General features: G+C 34.5%; 2 long non-coding RNA genes across 17 annotated transcripts; both read left to right on the plus strand.

Annotated features, from left to right (window-relative positions):
* The first annotated feature begins 792 nt into the window (after nucleotides 1-792).
* On the plus strand, nucleotides 793-5,557 carry LOC122079211. Of its 7 annotated transcripts, XR_006140360.1 has the most exons (8): nucleotides 793-1,233; nucleotides 1,310-1,426; nucleotides 1,961-2,161; nucleotides 2,330-2,443; nucleotides 2,650-2,775; nucleotides 3,346-3,434; nucleotides 4,870-5,084; nucleotides 5,176-5,557. It is a non-coding gene; the product is annotated as an uncharacterized LOC122079211 (long non-coding RNA). The 7 variants fall into 7 exon arrangements; XR_006140357.1 differs by having other exon boundaries at nucleotides 1,961-2,443; nucleotides 2,622-2,775; XR_006140356.1 differs by having other exon boundaries at nucleotides 1,961-2,443.
* A 2,751-nt stretch (nucleotides 5,558-8,308) lies between these two features.
* Nucleotides 8,309-19,863, plus strand: LOC122080201. 10 transcript variants are annotated; one of them, XR_006140642.1, is made up of 10 exons: nucleotides 8,309-9,468; nucleotides 9,546-9,673; nucleotides 9,780-9,950; nucleotides 12,195-12,255; nucleotides 14,804-14,958; nucleotides 15,433-15,620; nucleotides 15,718-15,779; nucleotides 16,283-16,345; nucleotides 19,037-19,321; nucleotides 19,541-19,863. It is a non-coding gene; the product is annotated as an uncharacterized LOC122080201 (long non-coding RNA). The 10 variants fall into 10 exon arrangements; XR_006140640.1 differs by having other exon boundaries at nucleotides 19,217-19,321; XR_006140639.1 differs by having other exon boundaries at nucleotides 8,309-9,215; nucleotides 9,318-9,468; nucleotides 15,433-15,575; nucleotides 16,283-19,321.
* The last annotated feature ends 507 nt before the right edge of the window (nucleotides 19,864-20,370 follow it).

Raw genomic sequence — 20,370 nt, forward strand, 5'->3', positions numbered from 1 at the left:
GTATAACCTTTCCCCATAGAAACCATCTTCACCTTAATTCCCCTTGATTTTCCATCCTTCTGTCACCTCTTTTCGAATTGCATCTAGCGAAATATAGCAAAAGTTAATCCTTCTGATCAGAGCAAAAGCATATCTCCCCAAACGATCTTCGTAAGCATCCTGAGGAATGATTACCTTTGTGGAGGTGCCAACATAAACGGGATCAGGAAGATCATCAATCTCAGGGAAGATGCTTCCAATAGTCGTTGCATAAGATTTTTGTGGAAAAACGGCAGTAGGCGATTCAGGGACACGATCCAGAGAGGGTTGGCCATCTGGATCCTGTCCATTGCCCAAAGTTCTCGCCTCCTCCGTCACACCAAGGTTGCTGCTCGTCGCCATCCAATCTCCCCTCTCTCTCTCTCTCTCTTGCAAATATTGCTTGTGTGGTTTACATATTTCGACAACTTTATCTCATATATCAAATTGGCAATCTAGATTGAAAGGTTTTATCTTTTTTGTTTGATTCATTACCTAAAAAAATCCCTTTCGTCTAATTAATGTTTTATATATAACTATTGGAAGAGGTTAGACATGCCATCAGTTTTCTGGAGCTAACGGCTCAACCAATGAAAGAGGAGGATAGGAGCTAGGAGCATGAGAGACTTTTCAAGAAAAGGATGAGGGAGATAGACACAGATCTGGATATACAATCTAGATATACAGACAGAATACTCAAAACTTTTCCCTATAAATATATATATATATATATATCATACTATCATGCTTAGCTAATCTTTTTTTAAACTATTATATCCTTTTTCTTTTTGAAATATCATCGTTATCTCATTATCTTTCATACAATTTTCTAATTGTTTTTAAAATCTTCGGTACCCTTAGGCTTTAGTCTTTATGTTTCTTAACTTGTAAAAATCTATAGATGAATCTCTCTCACGTGGGAAGATCATCCATGATTTTTTTTTCTTTTGGCAAGGAAAGATTTTCCTTAACTTATTTATTTTATTTTTATTTATTTTATTTATTTATTTATTTATTTTATTTTATTTTTTTTATTTTTTTTAAAGAGAGAGATGACGATCTGCGGAACTTACCATGTTACTTTTCTTTTCCAATTTATTCCTTCTTTTTCCGTCTCCGATTCGCAGAGAATTTCTTCGGCTGCCATGTCGTTTTATTGGAAGCGATCTAGAGGTGGTTTCGATATCGATTAATCGAGATGATTTAGAGAAGCAGGTACGGTCTCGTGTATTAATTCTCCATTCATTTTTTTTTTTATAAGGATGGATTTCTTGTTCATTCTATCGATCAGAAGTTCAGAACAAATAGAAAAGATTAAAATCACAGATTGTTCCTGAGAGGACTTGTGTAGCGTGGAGTTCCGATCATGGCGGTGGTTGAGGATGCCGGGATAGATTTGGGGATCAATGTTAGTACCTCAAGTAACGCTTCTCTAACTTTCTCCTTCTTTCTCTCGCTCTCTGTTCCAGATTTTGCTCGTCTCGAACCTCTCTGTCCTGCTGAAACCAGTATTCCTGTCCCTTTATTCCTTCAAGAAATAGTGGGTAGTTGAGGTTTTAGTAGTTCTGTTAGCTCTGTTCTGATCGAACAAGAGCTCATCAGTAATGGGTGCTTCTGGGAAGTGGTTCAAATCCTTAATAGGCCATAAAAACCTCGACAAGGACGACAATGTAATCCCATATTTTTTATGTGTATATGTAGGTGGATCTTTATAAGCAAGGATTCCAGATAATATATGTATATTGGACTCTCAGTTTATCTATCTATTATATATATATATATATATATATATATATAGAGAGAGAGAGAGAGAGAGAGAGAGAGAGAGAGAATAATGTCTCTTCAAGTATTCCAGTTGTTATTTATATATGTTTTGGTAGTTCAAACAGATTAATTAAAATAATAAATGTATGGATGATCATTTATAAATGTTTTGGTGAAGATCTACCATGGGTATCAGTTGGTCATGGAGAGTGAAAATATCAGTAGCTGCTCAGCCCATCAATGGAGATGGGCACTCTTTCTTTTAAATGGGAATTCCCAAAGGCTGGATAGATTTAGTTCAACTTTGATGGATCCTCTTTGAGCAACCCAGGATATTTTGGTATTGCTTATGTACATACCACACTTCAACCAGTATGAGGTACTTCTCTTGATGAAACCCAATTTCAAATTTCAGACTGAGATTTAACATAGATAGCATCTCATATGTAGTAGGCATATCATCCCATGTATGTCCATGCACCCTATGATAGTCCCTTGGTAATTCCTGATTTTTTGAATACCTTGATTTGCCAATGACCTATCTCAGACTGCTCTGTTACTTGACATGGAATAGAGAACGTTGGGTCCACCTCTACACAGAATTTCAGCCCCTCTTGACTGCCACATGGTAGTTATTGGAGGGCATGTAATCTCCTTCCAGGTGAGGTCTCACCCGTTTAACAATATTACAAGTGACCATATTTTTAATTACTGAACAAACAGTACTGGATGGTTATGTGATCTTGACCTTGGGTGGACAGATTTAACTTATCCGGGGGCATTAAAAATCCTTATTACATTTTGAATTTGTTTTCATTAACAAAAGTTTTCTTGCCAAGGTTATTGAGATAAAACCATGCTGCACAGCTTTGTGTAGTGGCAGAAGACTCCAACCAGCCAGATTATGTTAAACTGGTCAGAGCACTTTGTGCAGACCACAAAGTCAGCTTGATATCGGTACCGAGTGCTAAGACTCTTGGCGAATGGGCAGGGGTAAGTACCATCCAGTTCCCATATTTACATCAGCTATCAGTTACTTCTCCTTCCCTTCTGAGAGAGATTTTCTCTACAATCAAAACTGTGTTGCACCATAGTTTGTGCCTGTTTGACTTTCTTGTTGGTAGGACATTAGTGAGGTCAGTTGACCTTTGTAGAACTGGAAAATAGTCCTGAGTTGGGAGGTTTGCTATTTGTGTCTGGCACTAGGGATTGAGGCATTGGTAGAATAAGAGAGCCAACCCCTGCTGGTATCTCTAAGTTTAACATGTTTGCTTCTGTACATAAATCAAATTGAGATAAAATCAATTCAATTCTTTAGTTTGGTCCTTCTTCTGCCTATAAACTAAATCAACAGAGACACCCGAAACAGAAAGAATGATTTTGAGACCTCTGTTCCAGCTATATTGATTTCTGTCTCCACTTGGTCTAAAAGGTCCATGCTCAGAAAATGCCCCCAATCCAACAGAAGAACAACCAGGCCTTGAAACAAAATTAGACTCAGAAAATATTATGAATACAATTGCTCATGATTTGACACTTAATTTTCAAAATTTTGGCATCCAGATGATCAAGCGAACAGGGAAAGGGAAGCTCCATCCTACCTCCATTCAACCAAAGAACCACAGGCTTTGAAGCTGCAGACAAGTACCATGGTAAACTCAGAATTGTAGTTTTGACCATAGTTAGTAAAATATGCGTATTATACGTGTATAATATACGCATCCGAACATTTAATTCAAAAGTTTGTAATTTGGCGTATCAATCCAAAAAAACCGTTTAATACTTAGATTTTAAAGATAATCGTATTATACACGAATAATACTCGTATGATACATTACATACTTAAAGTTAAAAAAAAAAAATGAGATTAACCCAAATGGGCCAAATCCCGATTCCCGACCTATATCTTCTATCAGGAACCCTAATCGATCAAAACTATAACCCTTCTTCTTCCCTCATCTAAGTAAACCAAAAAAAGGAGAAACCCTTGCCCTAGTGACCCCTTCTTCATCTCCATTCTCAGCGGCCAGCGACCGAGGGAGATAGGTAAGACATCAATACCCCCTACTCTCATTCTCTTCTCCATTTCTCTTCCCATCGATTGTTGAAAACCCATTCAACCCTTCCTCTTCTCTATTTCTCTTCCCATTGGTAGTTGAAAATCCAATCGAAGGTGATTGCATTTGCAAATAATTTTGAACGAGAAGCAAAAAAGATTCAAAAGAGGTGACTCACATGGACAAAGATGGCTAAGGGCGGGATTCTCCAAAAGGGGTTTAAATGAAAATCTTTTTAGGAAATGTAGCATACAATCGCCATTTGAATTGGACCAACAACTATTTACAAACATAGTTGTAGCTGGACAATGTGAAGAATTAGAAAGAGGGAAATGACACAGGTGTTTTCCTCCATTTGTTCTTGCAATACTGCATCTGAGAAATCAAAGGAGTTGAAGAGAGGAGGTTCTTGAGCCTTAAAATTGATCCATGACTGGGCTTAGATTGTACCCCGATGGAAATTTCAAGAAAATCCAAGCGCATCTCTAGGATGAACAATTGCAAACACTTATTCTCCATCTTCTTGAACTTTGTTTTCGTACCAAGAAGAAGAGAACATGTTAAAGTTATGAGACGAGATGAGGTTTGATTCTCCTCTTAGTTCTTTCTATCTACCATACCCTTTTTAGGGGTTAAATTTAATTAATATTAAATGTGAAAATTCAAAGGAATGGAAAATGATTTCAAATTGGAAAATCAAATTGGATTTTAGTGTCCATAAAAGCATGGTAGATTAGAATTTAGTTTCAAACAATCATTTTTAGTGCCGAATTTTTGCTCCCGGATTTTGACAGAGCAACCGTATTAAACACATATTAAACACGTACCGTATAATTGCCGTAAGTGTTTTGTTGCACCAAATTTTTTGAAACGTATTATTACTGTATGGTCCATTTAATTGCTGTACGTATCCGTTCACGTATTATTGCGGTTCCCGAACTTACTAACTATGGTTTTGACTGATGAAGTAGCCCCATATGGGAATCAGGGAAAAATTAATAAAAGATCAATCTATTGGTTTCTTTTGCAGGTGTTACAAAGTTTGATCCACCTACTGGAAAGCAATTCAAAGCTCCTGTTCCAAGTCAATCTTACACCACATATTTTGCAGAGGCTTTGATTGCTGAAGCAGAGGTTGACAAAGACGTTGTTGCCATAGATGATCGACCCAGTTGCTTCTGATACCCAAGAGGAAATAGAACTGGCATTCAGTTGCCACCGGGGAACAAGGGTACCTCTCTGGAGGTAATCTTGCAACCTCCTATACTTACATTCTACATTAGGAAGGTCTCACAAACAGCATGATATACACTGATTTCTGTTTGTTTTCCAAAAGGTTGGCAAAGGCCGGATTTTGTTGGAGGGTGACACCGTCGCACTTTTGGGTTATGGAACAGCAGTTTAAAGTGGTGTTGTGAAATCGTGCTTCCAAAGGTTAAGGTGCCATGGCCTGATTTGTTAGTAAGAAAGTAGATCATTTTTCCATTTTCGAACAAGTGCTTCTGCACATTCATTTATATATTAGGCTACTTAAGTTTGATAAGGCTTAAATGAGTTGACCATTTTAGTTTTTATTTTTATTTATTTATTTATTTATTTATTTTTTTTTTTTTGGTGAAGATTTTAGTTTTAATTGGGATTCGTGAAATGTAAAGGTGACAATCACATTTTTTTTTTTTAAATTATAGAAAAGCTATGAATAGTCTTTCTTTAGTATGTATGATTTGGTAATCTGAGTTTTGATTGATTTTTCTCTCTCCTTACTACTACATTGTTCTTGCAATTGTTGTCTTCATTACCGAGAGGTATGTTTTTGCAATCAAACAAATACAAATTATGTTAAATTACTGAGCATATCTTGTACTGTTAGAGAATTTTACTTGATAGTTCCTCTCAATTTTGCCTTTATGGAGTTTAGTGCTTATGTTGGATTACCCAGCATTAGATGGTGCTCAGGTTGATAGCCTCATTAAGTTTTGTCCAACAAAAGAGGACATAGAACTACTTAAGGTGGGAGCAATTTTTTGACTAATCATTGTTAATACATCATCCTTATTAGTATTATTAAGGATTATTATGTTTATTAGGTAAGGTTGAGTTTTTGGTATACTCGAGGGCGTATCAATTCCACCCATTATTTCATTTATACTTGCGGTCAAGACTAAATAGGATTTTTACTCATTCACCTTATAATGTTTTTTTTTTTTTCGTAACAACCTTATAAGATACTTATACTACCATGCTCATAGCTACAGTACTGGAGACGAGGAAAACTTAAGGAGATGTGAACAGTTAGGGGAATTCTGCTTGCTTTACATTCTCTTCTCATCATCACATCTCACTGTCTATGAATTGGTGAGTATTAACTTCTTTCAATATTGCTGGCTTTCCGAACTCGATCAGTATGGGCCAGGGAGGTGGAATCTAATTTATGACACTTGTTCTCCTAATTTCTCAAGTATTACTAAGGATAGAGGTTGTTGTTTTTAACGTTCAATCGTAAATTTTCAATAAATCAAGTATGGAATCATTTAATGGTGGTTGTGGATGGTTCTTGTATATTTTTATTGGGTAGGGTAGTAAATTCACTACTCTTTATTGTTCTTCCATTTTCTCCTTAATAGAATCATCTTAGTGACAAAAAAAAAAATGCTTTATTAGCTATAGAATATTATATTTCAATTTGGTTTTCTTCATCTTTTTTTCATCATGGTTTTTATTGTTTAAATATGGGTATTTAACTCAATTGGTAGAGTACTTGTGGTGTACGAAATTGTTCCATACCTCAAGAGGATGGTGGTTCGAATCCACCAAGTTCCTTATCTATATTTTCATTTAAATCTCAATGGTAATGTCATGGGAATATCTTGGTTTTTAGATAGGAAAAACATTGTGGTTTTTTAACTGAATTCTGTTGGAGGGATATGGTTATGAATTTTTACAATTTTACTACGGACAACGATATTAATTAATGAGCCAGACCAAGTGAGCTCAACACTTCAAAAGTTAGAAACTTGATTAAGATGACAAAGTTTACTCAAAATAATATAAGTTTAACACTTCAACAGGTTAGAAACTTGATGAAGGTGACAGTTTACTCAAAATAATATTTTCATTCTTCAGCATTGGGGAATGTTGCGGTAGGTGGTAGCTTATGGTGGATACTTAGGCACTCAGAGATGAGGAAGGGAGTAGCAAGTGACGAAATGCTTCGGGGAATTGAAAATAAACATAGATCCGAAAATCCTCACTTCATTCTCTTTGTTAGCCTCAAGATTAGAAGTTGGAAACACAAATGAGAAGGAGTGGAAAGTACAACTACTATATTGATCTTGACTAAGGACATATTGATCGATGAAATAAAAATGAATACCATTTTATTATTAATTATTGTAAAATTATACTTTGAGTTGAGTCACTCAAGTCTCTTTTGAGTTGAGTCACTCAAGTCTCTCTCTCTCTCTCTCTCTCTCTCTCTCTCTCTCTCTCTCTCTCTCTCTCTCTCTCTCTCTCTCTCTCTCTCTCTCTCTCTCTCTCTCTCAGACATACCTTTTTTTTTGTGCATTACCCTTATCTACTATAAAGCCATTAAGGGTGACGAATCAAATCCTTCTCGTCACACTATTTGGTTTTCATGTTACTGTTGCACTAACATTATTTGATTTTCATCTCATGACATTATTGCACTATTTATAATGCCATATAGACCTTTCAAGATGCCATTTTTCTCTGAGTTTTGTTACATTGAAAATTAAAAAAACTTCAGTTCCTAGAATATTGCGGCAAATAAGCAACGCAAGACTATTAAAGTAGAATGTGCTCCAAAGTAACATAGCAGTTTTGGTATCCATGTATACACATTCATATATTTGATTTATTTGTAATCTAAGAAAGTAATTTTGATTTAACCATAAAAGGGGGGGAAAAAAGAAAAAATTGCATTATTGATAGGTGAATTGAGAATAACATTTATTATGTTACTTGTTTAGATCTAGACACTTTTATTACTCTCTCTCTCTCTCTCTCTCTCTCTCAAATCCTCTCACCACCCCCAATATATGGCCACACATGCATTTGCACGTGTAATTTTTACAAGTCTATCTATGTACCCTATAAAAGTATGTACTGGTGTTTTTTGACAAACTTTACCATTTGACCCGAATGCCCCCATTTACTACTTAAATTACGACTAATGCCCCCATAATTATCTCTCTCTCTCTCTCTCTCTCTCTCTCTCTCTCTCTCTCTCTCTCTCTCTCTCTCTCTCTCTCTCTCTCTCTCTCTCCATATTTACCTTTGTAAAACTCTCCATGACTATTCAAAAAAGAGAAAAAAAATCACACTCATCGTCTCACGTTTCTCCTTCCCCCACTCTTCATAATTATCTTTTTCTCTCTCCATATTTACCTTTGTAAAACTCTCCATAACTATTTCAAATCACTCCATAATTATTCTTATTTATCAAAAAAAAAAAAAATTCACTCATCCCCTCACGTTTCTCCATCCCCCACTCTCCATAATTATCTTTTTCTCTCTCCATATTTACCTTTGTAAAACTTTCCATAATTATTCCAAAAAAAGAAAAAATCTCACTCATCCTCTCACGTTTCTCCTTCCCGTACTCTCCATAATTTTTTTCACTCTCCATATTTATTTTGTATATAATTTATTAGTAAACAAAATCTCTCCCTCTCTCTCTCTCTCTCTCTCTCTCTCTCTCTCTCTCTCTCTCTCCCCATGTTTTATCGGATAATTATATTGGATGAGTATATCTTACTATAACTCTCCCTCTTATCATGTTTATCAGGAAACTCATTCTCTCTGCCTCTCCATCCCCCTCCCTCACTTCTATTTACGTTGAATAGAAAATCTCAATTCATCTTCTGGCAAAAGATTTTTAACATCACCGTAATCTTTTCCTCCTTAGTCTTTTCTCCCAAAGCTCAAATCTGCTTTGAAGATAGCTCCAAGAGCTCGCTTTCTCTGCCATTCCTTTGGTTCTAGGTAAGCTCTTGTAGGGTTTCTTATGCAGTTCTTTAACTTTTTCTTTCCCTGTCCAATGATTTAATATAAGGTATACGTCTTGGCTCGTTGATCCTATAATGCACTTCTCATCTTTTACAATTTGTTTGTTTGTTTTCTTTCTTTTAACTCTCTTTCTTCGTCCACTTCCTTCTTCTGCTAACGTGATCAGTTTATGCTCTCCCAATGACATATATAATGTGGGTGATCCAATATCTAATATTGGCAATCTCATCTGAGAAACTACATCTCTGGTGGCTTCTGTGTTTGCCAACCTTCCCTACGGTATTTCTTTCTTTAGAAGTCAGCCTACGGGACGATGCTCCAATGGTCTTCTTATGATTAACTATATTGGTATGTAATTTTATTTTATATATTTCTCAAATTATCTTCTCTTTTACCCGTAAATCACTAATATTTGGCTCAAGACCCACCTCAAATCAAATTGTTACTCAGATTGTGAGGAGAAGCTTAAAAGATCAATTTTCTTCGTGGGGAGATTGGTGGTAATGATTATAATCATCTCTTCTTCCAAGGCAAAACCATGGACAACCTACAATAGAGTTTGGTGCCTCATATTATTCAATCCATCAAAACAACTGCTATGGTAAGTTTCCTCACCATTGTTACATATAATTAATCATATTATTATTGTAAATAAATTTTTATTCCTTACTTTGCTAGGATTAAATGACTTTGTAATGTTTCACAAGCCTTCCAACAACTGAGGGATGAATACCTAAATGTTGATATAGTTTATGCTAATTATTACAATGCATTTAAATGGGTCTTTGACAAAGCTCATTTGCTAGGTAAGTACTTTTCTATCTTACAAACATTAATAAATGGGTTTTCAGAAACGTGAATGCCTACTTAGTAATAATGTTCTTTCTTTAATTTTCTCCCAATTAAATCCAGGATTTGACATGGACTCTACAAAAAGCATGTTGTGGAAGTAGAAGACAATATAATTTTTATCTAAGAAATTATGTGGAGTTCCAGAAGCTGCAATGTGTCCCATTCCTTTTACACATATCAGTTGGGATGACATTCATTTGGCAGAGAAGGCATACAGGAACAAGGCATTGGGTATTTGAGATCTTACACCTAAACTCAATTGTTTATTTTAGGATTTTTTGTTCATTTATTAATTTGTAATTTTAGGTTTAAAAGATCTTATCTATGGATCTTAAATTTATTTTCAGATGTAAATGGATCCTTATTCTTTTTTTATTTTTTTTTTATGCCTCCTTGTTGAAGAACACATACTTGTAAAGACAATTTTCTTTGGCTAAATTGGATTTATTCTTTGCTCTCATGTTTTGTATCTTCCTATCTTCCACAAAGTTGAAAACATGTCTTTTAGCATTCTTCTGGCCTATGGGACTGTAAATTAATCTACTGATCATGAAACATGTTATCCCTAATTTTTACTTATTTATTTTTTCTTATTTTTTTATTTTTTTGACTTCTGAGGAAACTTAGCCCACAGTTTGGGTAGACTAGGAAAACCCCAGTCACTGCATGACCCCACAATTCACCTAGACTAAGAAAGTCCAAGACACATGAGAAAAATTGAACATTGTGATATCATATGTTATATTACATTGACACAAATGCATTTGATGGGCTTACCCAAAAAGATGTGAAATATGTGTTTGATAAAATGCAAAAAAGATTGGAAAAGAGCATTTTTCTTACTCATATTTTAATTTGTTTTCTGATTTAGATTATCTAGGAATTTTTATCCATACTTTTTATGAATAATTAAATTGTCAAGATTCAATTTATTTGATTCTTTATTTTATCATCTAACGAGTAATACAATTTGTTTCCTCTTTTATGATTCAAGAAATATTTGGATTTTTTTATTCGTTTATGGTTTTATCATATCTGATCTTGGGTTAACCCTCTAATGAGTGTCAAAATTTTTTTTTAATAATAATTAATATGTTGATTTAATTTTTTTGCAACTTCCGATAATGGTTCTACCCAAAAAAAAAAAAAAAAAAACAATAGCGGAAATCTTGTAGTTTATGTTACAAATACCGCACCCTAAAGGTTTCTAATGCAAAGCATCAATTGACTGCCTTTATTTATATGTGAAGTTATCTAGACATGCAAACTTGGATAACAAATGTATTGCAAACAATAGTTCATAGGATAAGAGCTCAAAATAAGGCTATAAAACTTGACAGAAAGTGTACTATAACCTATTAAGAAATGGATAAGAACTTTGATTGATATATTCTTTTATATTGATTTTCAATGTTTCGATGAAGCCCATAAACCATGGTATGAAGTAGGTTTGATTCTTAATGCTGAATTTAGTGATGGCTAACAAGAATGGATTGTTTTTTAACATGGAAATATTGACTTGATGACAACCAATCAAGGTAACTAGTTCATTGTTGCATACAATAGAACACACCCACAAGATAGTTTCTCATAATGATATATTTGAAGGAAGAAATCTTCTACACTTTTCCATGTAATTCTTCAGTCTTAACTGATACTCATGGCCAATTCATCTTATGAGTTGATATCGAAAGTCACAAGTTCTAAATTAATCCAATAGAACACAATTATCATGGCATTCCAGTTGAGATTTGTCAACCCATGAAAGATCAACCCAAATATTTTTGTGCATATGAAAGATTATCATACTAATATGCTTACATATATAAGCATTAGTACAACTTGCTCATATGTTGCTTGGCCTGACTTATGGTGAGTTGATACCATTCTATTATAGTAAGATATGAAGAAATTATAAGAGGACTTTAGCATGTCACTATGATATTTGCAAATTGTTGATTTGGTAATTGGTTTCTTTCAAATTGATTTTAACTTGAAATATATTATTACCTTCCTTAATACAATCTTCATGGTTACGATAGTTTGGCTATTTCAATCTCTTATTCTTTTGTGGATTTATTTGTTCCAACCTAGATAAAGATCTTTACATGATATTTCCAAATGCCGATCCTTTTGTTTCTCATTATAGAAATTTAATCCCTAAACTAAAAAGGATGGTGATATCAAGGTTTTTTCTCATTTTTTTTTTTTCTCTTTTCATGTTTTGTGATTTCTTTTGCAATCTGGACAACTTATGGAGCCCTACAACCCTACACCATATTCATTATTCAAGAATATTTAATCACTCATCAGACAGAGTTTGGAATAAAAAGACCAATATAGTCTTGCAATACCAACATGCCGGGATTAGGCATAAGTGTGATCATTTATGTAATAAATGAAATTTACTTGTTCCTTATATAGTTCATATTATATGTTATATATGCAATTTATCAATTTCTTTTGAATATTCAGGAATCATATACCACTGCGAATTGGGCATTCAAGTAGAATCCATTTTCTACTCCTAAATAGGGTATGATGCCTATTTTTCTTTGGCAACCATTTTCAAATTTGTTTCATTATTTATTTGCTTTATTTAATGTATGGGCTAGGTTTAGACCGTTTGGCTTGATTTTTACCATTTTTATCATGCCCTAACAAACACCCATACTTACATTTTTCACAACACGTACATTTGCACGTATGTTTTTGCTAGTATATATAAGTGCATGCTAATCTTTCACTTGACTATTTTATCCCTCATACTTATTTAAATATCTTAAACTTTTCCGTAATCTTTTTTTGTCAATATTTTTTATTTTTTCGATATTATTTGTACCCTTTATATTTTTAATGTTTTTAAGAATCATTCAAATCTGTTTCCTTATCTCTCACTTTATCTCTTTCCTTTTTCTTTCTAAAATATGTTTTAAGATTTATTTTTAAAAAAAATCTATATTTTAGAAATATTTTTCTACCAAAATCTTTTTAGTTACTTTACCGATCAAAATTCCTCACCCTCCTCTCTTTCACCGGGTTGAAATCGTCTGCAATTCCGATCTCGTACAATTCTGTGCAATACCCCCTTCAAGGGGTGACACGTGTATTGATACCAATGCAATGGTCCAGATTTGGTACAATTAATAAAACCTTAAGTCATTTAAATCAGATCTGGACCATTGCATTGGTATCAATACACGTGTCACTCCTGAAGAGGGTATTGCACGAAATTGTACGAGATCAGAATTGCAGACGATTTTTTTTCATCCTCATATTTTCTCTATTTAAAATATATTTTAGGTTTTTATTTTCTCCAATCTCCATCGTCTCGTACTCTGTCCCTTCCTACTTTTCTTATTATTTTGTATCACTGGGTTTTCTAGGGTTACGAGTCTTGGAATATGTTTTTGTTTCTCTCTCTGAATTTACTTCTGCTGAGTGCTGAGTGCTGAGTGCTGAGTGCTGAGTGCTTTCGTTGTCGTTTGCGTTTAATGCATGAATGGATTTTGTTTACTTATTGTGATTTGTAATTTTTCTGTGTGAATCTTAGCTTCTTTTTTAGTAAGCGTCTTCTGAAGACTGGGAATTTGGAATCTTTGAATGGGGTATTCGAGTAATCTTGGAATCGATTCAGCTTTCTTGTGGAGGGCTTTGTATATGTTTCTTTTACTGTTAGTAACCGAGCTCTGTGGTACTAATGTGGTCGGCGCTTTGGGTTACGAAGGCATCTGGTTATGGCAGGGAAACCATGATTAAAGGCATTGTTGTTGCTATAATCCTTATTGGAATCTCAATGAGATCAGTTTTTGTAAACTCCCAATCCTGTTTAGTTTTGTAAAGTTTGATTTCTACCTTTTTCAGTTTGGTAAGTATTGAAGTTTTGATTCTGCAATCTTGTATACAGTTTCAGCCCTCTAATTTATTAAGCACTTACTGGTTGCCACCAAGAGAAAAACAACTTGTGTTCGTTTGAGTGGATTTAGGGCTGTAGCTGTATTTTTTTATTAAAAGCATTCAGGTTTTTTCTTTGTTCTACTGTGGAAACTAAGCATTTCCTGCCGGAAAGGGTGGAAATCTTACAATAGAGATTGAATGTGGTCCGGTGGCAAATAAGATAGTTATGCTTAATAATTTTTGCTCTTAACTTAGATATGGACATGGAAATGATTTGATTTTCTCTTCCTCTCTCTTTTGCACCTTTTTTATTTTATTTATTTAGTTATTTATTATTATTATTATTTTTATGTTGTTTAATGTGTTGAAGTAACAATATTTAGTTATGCCTCAGTTTATGTACAATGTCACTCATGCCATTCCTTGTAACGGTTTGGCTTCCATACCCAAAATTGAACCCCACCTTTGGATCAGCTTCGGTCAGCCAGGGCTGAAAAAGTTTGGAATCTATTCTTCAAACTCTGTTCTGAAACCTGAATTATTGGGACAACTTGAGTACTTAGGCCGGAGAAGATGACCAACCTCAAAAAACCTTCCCCAAAGCACTTCTCTCAACTGGAATCCTTACTTGTTTAGTCTATGTGATCACTCTTATGTCCACAATTGGATCGCTTGAATTGAATCAAGAGAGATGAGTTGATGGGTTCTAAGCAGAAGCTGCTGGAATAATAGTGGGCGAGTGGCTAAAAATCTGGATTTTTCCACTATTTGTTGGTACGTCAAGACTTGCAAATACATATATATTATATCTCAGTTTGTTGATAGTATAATACATTGTGGAAGAAGAATGAGATAAATCCAGAGTGCTTCCAATTGCTGGTTGGCTAGCCCCTTGATTTCTTTATCTGAAGGGCTGTGTTATTATCTATCCTTTATTTGTTATTATCTTTCAATTAACTGACTGTGACTTGTGATTTACTGCATAGTGATAAACAAATCCCTTGCAATCTCATAGAAAGAACTATGTTGGGAATCATTGATCTGTGTGTGTGTGTGTGATGAGAGAGAGATGATTTCTGGTTGGCTAGCCCCTTGATTTCCTTTTAGAAGAGCTCTGTTATTATCTATTCTTTTATTTGTTATTATCTTTCAATTAACTTACTACGACTTGTATTTTCATTGTGTAGTAACCTTAATCATGGAGATTTGAAGGAAAAAGTCTTGGCACTGAAGTCAATGATTACCATCAAATCTCTTCTGCCCTTATATTTGATGAGTTCTCTGAGATCCTCATGTTTTAGACCGTTTCCTCTTACCTCCAAGGGCCAGAGCATGTAACAAGGTGTCTGGTGCTATTCATTCCTTCCTTCTGTTCTTTATTTACTCATATTCTTCTTTGCACACAATCTAATTCTCAACATTTTAATGACAATTAGCTCAAAAGCAATCTCAAAGTTTTATCATGTAAAAGCTCTGTTTGATAGTTGTTCTGCTTAAATTTAATAAAAAATGTTATAGAACTCCTATAATGATATTAGAAGCTTGAACTAAAACAATGCATATATTTCAAGAAAATTATGTTCACCATTGGAGTTCCACAATTATACAACTAGCATAAGCAAATTTTCCACATGTGGTTGCATTTTAAAGAAGTTCATAATTTGAAGAAAGCTTCATTGAAGTCTTTGTTTTTAAATTAGGTATATCTACCTTTTTCCTAAGATCAGATTCAGATTTAGATTCTGCGAGACATCTTCTCTTGGAGGTTTCAATTTTGTTTACTTTTACGGCTCTTTGTTTTGAGGTGTTTCTTCAGTTCACGAATTTCACAGCTTTAAGCATCTCAAGCTACCTTCCAATTCTTTTCAAACCTAAAATCCTTCTTCCCCATACCTCTGGAGAGATGTGAAGGAGAGGGCCAAGGAGTTTGGGTAGTATTGACAACACAAACCTCAGGAGGTTGGTAACTCAAGAATGTTAAAGCAGTGGTGTAGTTTTAAGCTTGTAAGGCAAACTAATTAACCATCTTAGTTTTATCTTTATCGCTACTTGGGAACCTAATCTCTTTCTCTCTCTTTCTCTGGATTCTCTCTATTTGCAGTTGAATAATGGATGAGGTTCCATGCATGGATCAGGTGGTTGTTTGCTACACAAGCCGATAAGGTGTGTCCCTAAACAATTGGTTGCTTTGGATTTGGGCTGATTAGCTTTGATTCAAAATGTTTAGTTTTTGCTATCACTATTGATCCAATACCACGGAGCTCAATTAAACAATGTCGCACGAGTTCTAAATATTTTACAACATGTAGTTAGATTGATTTCTTCTTACCTTCCACGATTTTCTTTCAAAAAAAAATTTCATTCATTTTTAATTTGACTCTTGAGACTGCACTTCTAACTTGTCTATGGGAAAACTATGTTGGGTTATTATTTGTTCTGTTGTTTATTTCCTATGATTATTTGATTGATACCTCTGCTATCGCTTTTCTTGTTTTATATTATATTTTTTAACCATTGTGTTGGATACCTAGATCGTTTCTAAAAAAAATTGAAAACTACTATCTTTAAGATTGTGGCTTGTGGATGAACTCACCTGTAATTTCATATCGATTTGGTTTTGAGACTGCTTGTGATGTCATATTGTTGTGACGACTGTATATTTTCAGTGGCATGCTAATGGGAAGATGTTCGCAACATGTTGATAGATTTTTTCATAATCCTACTCATGTGTAAGTTGTCAGTTCAGCCCTTGATATTAGATTATTTCCTTCCAATTTGATGCTACTTCACCTTTGAAATTCTTGGGTATTTATTTTCTGTGATATTTTAGATAGCATGTGCTGTTGATCAAATTAACCTCTAGGACCTAGAATTACTCATCAACTCTTTGAGACTCTCACATTCAAACCTTGCACACCATCTGCTATAAAATTTGTGAATACAACATTATCCCTCTATTGAAGGACACCAACAGTGGTTGGATGCAACCATGGCTGCCAAAGCAAAGTCAAATTCTTAGTCTACCTAGATATTTCTCCAGGAGATTGTAATGATTTGATCAGTTCGACTCCCAAGAGATTGGAAAGCTACAAAGACCATTAAGTTTCAAATAGGCCACTTTAGGATTTCCATTAATCTAACAAGATAACCCATTTGAGAGCAAGGCCAATCAATCATTAGAAACTCAGAAAGCTAAGTGTGGTTTACCAAAAAAGTAGAAAAAAACAAAAATCAACATTTGGTTCAAAGTGCTAAACAATCTGCAGAAGCAAGAAAATAAACCATTAATAGTAAAAAAACTGGGACCTATTATCAACTAAAAGATGCACCATAGTAACAACTATGTCAATGGGAATTGCATTATCTCCTGGTTATTCTTTTCTTTTCTTTCACATGAAATACTCAAAAAGGTTGAAAACAACATGTTAAAACAAAAGCCTGGTAATGGCTTTATATATGTCCCTTATTCAAATATCCACTGTTGACTAGGGTAGGTAGCAAACTGAAATGTCTCGGAACAATCATTATTCTGTAGAAACAAGAAGCAATAAAGTTTGGAGTGGCAAAAGGATGAGTAATCAACCGATTTAGCTACTTGGGTTCATCCTCCATCAGTTCACTTTGTTTCTCTAAGATATTGTTTGAAATTGATTTCTACATTTTTCCCCCCTTCTTCCTCTTATTCTATGAACATGGCAGCCTATGAATCTCTACTATAAATCTCTTAAGTAATTCTACCATTCTTAGCTCTGTGAATTTTATATTCAAATTAAGGGGCGTTGGTTTATTTTGAGTTTGGGGTAGAGTAGATAGTGATTTGGTGCCTGAGAGTTTGAAGGGTTGAGAACGTATATGAAGTAGGAAACTCCATGTTATAGAGAATGTCTATAGGAAGCTTATTTGATTCCAATCGAGCGACAAATTAGATTTTGTTTCGGTATGAAGACTTCATATTGGGCATTGCAACACTCTAGGTCTGCTTTAAGGAAAGAAACATTGCCCTCGGATCCTGAAAAACTCAGTTACATTGTCCCTTTCTATCTTATACTTGTTCTGAATATAATCTCTTTGGGTACAATGCTGAAAAGTCAATTACGATGTGCCTTTTATCTTAGATTGGGAATGACATATATAGCTCATGTGCAGCACACCTAGATGTCCCTCTATAACTGTCATGGTTACATGAATACTACCCCTATTACAAAGCTTAGCCAATACAAAATCTGCAACCTTGGGGCACGCTTTCCAATCAAGAAGAACATTCCCTGGCTTGGCTTTAAAGCATAGTGAATTATTCTCTGTTGACATTCCTCAATGCAAGTAGGCAATCCCTTTTGCTGTCCCGATTGCAATCTCATGTAGCTTTTTTTATTCCACTGTCTTGTTCTCCACGAACACGAACCTGTTAAGGGATCCAGTCTCCATGTACTCATACACAATTGCTCGCATCTTGGGATCGATGAAAAATCCGTAGTCTGACCAAGTTCACATTGTATGTTCTTCCAATTGTGCTTATTTCTGCCATGAACTGCTCTTCAAGTTGTTTGCCTAAATTCCCATTGGGGACTTTAATGGCCAGTGGAACTCCATTCAGGAGTTTTCCTCTGTAGACTACACCGAATCCACCCGAACCCAATATTTTGGAGTAATCTTGAGCAAATGCAACCAACTGTGAGGTTTAAAATCTGATGGGCTTTTCCTTTGCTATATTATTGAGAAACCTATCTACTACAGTGGCTATTTCTATTGCCAATGCTCATCCTCCATTACCTGCCTTGATCAAGGCAATTGATGAGGGCACATACTATCGCAACAAGAGCTAAAATATACAGCTGCAGAAGTTGCAGATTTTTGGAGGGTCAGACAACGTACCTGCTACAATCCATTTCTTCAACTCTACAGATTGATGATCAGGTGCTTAATTACCATCATTTATCCATAGAGAAAGTGCATAATTATATGAAGACGTCTATCTGTGGAGAGGTGTTTTTGTTTTGTTTTGTTTTGTTTTGTGTTTTTTTTTGTTTTTTTGTTTTTTTGTTTTTTTTGTTTTTTTAATGCTATGAGAATTTGCAATGAGGCTTTTGAAGAGGGGAGGAAGTAAAAAAATAAAGTCTGCTGCTCAAGTGATAAGATCAGTGTAAGATGTAAGATATAGAGTTCCCTATTCCTCATGTCTTAACGATTATCATGGAGTCATCAAGGTGAATGGATGGAATTTTAATTCATTGGAGTTACTTTTAATGGGGTTTGATTTCAATGGGAGCCTAAAAAATTCAAATATATTGTGGTTATATTCATGTCCCCTCCCCCCCCCCCCAGGTCACATCTTTTAACTTTGTAATTTTAATAAGGTATGGTGGTTCAATTCTTTTTTAATTTAATGTTTTTTGATAAAGAATTTAACTTACTGTTCATAGGTAAGGGAGAGGTAACTTCTCGCACAGGGTTTACAGAATGCGCAAGGGATCCAACTTTATCTCCAACCATTATTTCTTCTTCATTTTCTGTGTTAAATTTTCTTTCTTTTCTTTCTTTTCTTTCTTTTCTTTCTTTTCTTTATTCTATTTATTCTATTTATTTGTTCTCTTCTTTTCCAGTTTCCACAAGAATGCCCATTTCGCAGACTCGAACAGAACAAAAACCAATTGCATGCATTCATCCACCAACTTTTTGCCCCACCATATCAAAGCCCTAAACCTAAGGTAAATAAATTTTTGTCTAACTGATGATCTCCATTGTCAGTTGATGGAAGGAACTTTTTCTGTAAAATCTTCAACTAATTGATTTTATATATCAAGTTAGACCCCATCTCTCTCTGAATTTTCCAAATAAAGACCACCTCTTGAATTACTCTCTCAACAAAGCAGTCTAACTGTAGATCAGTCTACAAGTTTTAATGACATTTTGATTTTGTTTACAAGGTTTGCAGGTTTATCTGGTTTATGTTTTAAGAAGCTGCTTGAATATGGAAATGTGTACGTTCATTACCTCTCATTTAATTAGATGCACCCATGGTTAGGAATGTAATGAAATTTCTCTTTTCCCTTTGTGCTCTTTTCTTTGCCTTATGGTTGTAATTGAAACTCCCATTCCCAACAAGCAAAAAGAACTAAAAGTAATTCTTCTGAGAGGATAAACTGTTGGGAAAAGAGAAGGATATAAAAGGGGCAAGACACTTATATGTTGAATACTTGAGAAATAAAAATATGATACAAATATACCCAACTCAGATCACCTCTATTCACATTCGGGGATTTATTTACTATGAAATATTATGTCTCAGTTTCATATTGGTCTTTAGCTCAATTGGTAGAGAACTTGTGGTGTGAGAAATAATTCCATATCGCAAGAGGATGGTGGTTTGAATCCACCAAGTCCCTTATCAATATTTCATTTTAACCTAATGGTAGTGTCATGGAAATATCTGGGTTTTATACTGAAATAACATAACAGTTTTTTATATGAACTGTATAAGAGGGAAGTAGTTATATCTTTTTGTAATTTTACCACGATATTTACTCATGAGTTAAACCCAGTTAGCTAATATTAATTGATGAGTTAGATCATGTAAACTCAACAATTGGACAATTGTGATGGAAATTTTTATTGTCCTTAAAAAGTATTAATGATAATATTTTGGTATTTGGGACAAAAAATTTCCGTCATAAAAACTCATTTTTCTTGTAGTGCAAGTTAGAAACTTGAGTAAAATGAAAAATTTTATTCGAAATAATATTTGACTTTGTGTCAA

The sequence above is a fragment of the Macadamia integrifolia genome, chromosome 5 (genome assembly GCF_013358625.1).
Source record: "Macadamia integrifolia cultivar HAES 741 chromosome 5, SCU_Mint_v3, whole genome shotgun sequence".
Classification (NCBI taxonomy): Eukaryota; Viridiplantae; Streptophyta; class Magnoliopsida; order Proteales; family Proteaceae; genus Macadamia; species Macadamia integrifolia.